The 2310-nt window shown below is 31.4% G+C and overlaps 1 non-coding gene across 1 annotated transcript; it reads right to left on the reverse strand.

Annotated features, from left to right (window-relative positions):
• Positions 1-1523: 1523 nt before the first annotated feature.
• Trnay-gua lies at positions 1524-1614 on the reverse strand. The gene is given in 2 exon segments: positions 1524-1559; positions 1578-1614. It is a non-coding gene; the product is annotated as a tRNA-Tyr (tRNA).
• Between the last annotated feature and the right edge of the window lie 696 nt (positions 1615-2310).

Raw genomic sequence — 2310 nt, forward strand, 5'->3', positions numbered from 1 at the left:
ATTTTTGCACGATAGATACACCTTCTACTTAAACCACAAAATAACTATTAAAAAACCATTCGGCTTCATTGTCAATGCTGTATTGGAATACTATAGAAGGCGTTGTCTTTGTGATGAAATCTTATTGAATGTACAATGTAGATTGTCGATATCGAATATTCTTAAGTAAAAGAAATTCAAAACGCCTGAGAAATCAGCACCATTCTTGGGTTCTTTAATTCTTTCATTCAGCCTATTGTACACTCAAGATGACTCTGATGCGTATACTTTTAATAATGGACCCCAGACATTGCAGCGAGGTACTCCATCTCATATTGGATCTAGACTTACCTAGTGTAGCTTTTATGTTTTGTTGATAATTTTGCTGTTGTTTCGGTTGATTTTCGCATTATTGAATTGTTGTTTATTCAGAATTTAGTACAAGTGAAATTTTATTGACTTCTTCATCCAGCATAACTCACAAACATTCACGAAAGGTTATAAATTCGATCGATTAAATCATTAATGATATTTTGATCATGATTCTACCCAGAAAGTAATTGAATGTGCAATAAATTAATTCACCTCGACTCAAAGAGAGGATGCAGCAGGTTAATAATGACTGAAAGGTCAACCCTCAATAGGTTTTGTGTACAAATGGGATGGAACAGAGGCAGTCATTTGGTGACAGTGGCGGCGTATTTCTTCTCCCCAATGGACAATCCTCTCACTGAATGAGTTGTTTTCGTTGTTCCTAAATGATTTTTTCACTTCTACTGTTGCGCGACAAAAAGCTAGTAATGTGTTAAATTGCTGAACTTTTCTAACTGCCTTTGTGAACTGGGCCAAGATGGAGGATAATGTAGTTTCGATAGTGGAGGTAGTTACGATGCAAACTACACATATTGTGTGGAATGAGTTGTATGCTAGAATTGAATACATTCTTACCTTAGGATAATTCGAAAGAAGAATTTTGAAGAATTAATTGAGCTGAAATATTGCAGTAGATATTACTGTATTCAGTAGAACGACAGCATAACACGTTTGATATTTCATTATTCTGCTCAGTAAATTTCAGTAAGTTTGGATACCTATTTCAAAATTTTATTTGGATGTATTTTTTTATTCCATTTTTTGGATTCCACGTATAGATTCCAAAAGGAGAATCATGGAAATTTCAGAGGATTTTGAGAAATAGGTTACCCCGAACTTTTTCAATGATTGAAAATAAAAAAGCAATTTTTATATTATGCGAATTTTTTAAGAAAGATGCTTTTTTTGTGATCAAGACAATTACGTTTTTTGTAACAAAAGAATGTCGAAATTATAACGAATAGATTAACATATCGATTTCTAACATTCTGAAATTTTTTGAATAATTTTTACATGAAAATTGCTCCTAAATCGTTTATGTAAGTTCTCATAGTTTATATAAGTGCCTGAACCTTTTCGGAAAATATCGTGTGATTACAAACCATTAAACAATAACTATATCAACTGGACTATTATAATAGATGTGACAAAATTCACACCAAAAAAATGTTTCCTTCGAGCCGGATTTGAACCAGCGACCTATGGATAACTACATTTCTTTACTACTACAGTCCACCGCTCTACCAACTGAGCTATCGAAGGTGATACTTTCAGTTACAATTTTCAACGTTGTAGAACGATTTCTGTTGTGAAACTTTCTCTTGATATAGATACTTATTAAGAATACCGAAGGAGGTCAAGTTTGGCAGTATATAAATGAGCGATATTTGGTAACTCGTCCGACCATTCTTAACGCCTAATTATGTTATTTTGTGTTTTTATTGTTTTATTTTTAATTTAAGCGAAAAATAGAGTGGATATCGGACATAATTTTCTATTCAACAATATTTCAGTGAAGAATTTCTGAAAATTTATAATTTGATTTCATTCCAGTAACCCGATGTTTCGTATTAATTTCATTAGTTATAAGAACTTTTTTTACGTAGTTTACGATTCAATTTACATCGATATTAGATGGTAGATCTAGATTTTACAAACATGGTAATTATGTAAAAAAATATGTTCTATGTCTAAATTTTTATCAAATAATTTGAATTTTCCGAGATGTAAGAGAGAGATCGAATGTAACTAATCAACAGTCCCATAACAAAGTTGACCATTCTTCATAACAATAACTTTTCCTAAATTTCAACACAGTAACTATAAAAATGATCCTTAGATTTATCATTATCTCATGATCCTTAGATTTATTTGAGTTTACCTATTGGTCAAACTCATAACTTTTGTCATATTTTCTTCCTTCTTTTCAATTCTATTAATTGTTTACGTGTACCAGGT

This window comes from Harmonia axyridis, chromosome 7 (assembly GCF_914767665.1).
Source record: "Harmonia axyridis chromosome 7, icHarAxyr1.1, whole genome shotgun sequence".
Lineage (NCBI taxonomy): Eukaryota > Metazoa > Arthropoda > Insecta > Coleoptera > Coccinellidae > Harmonia > Harmonia axyridis.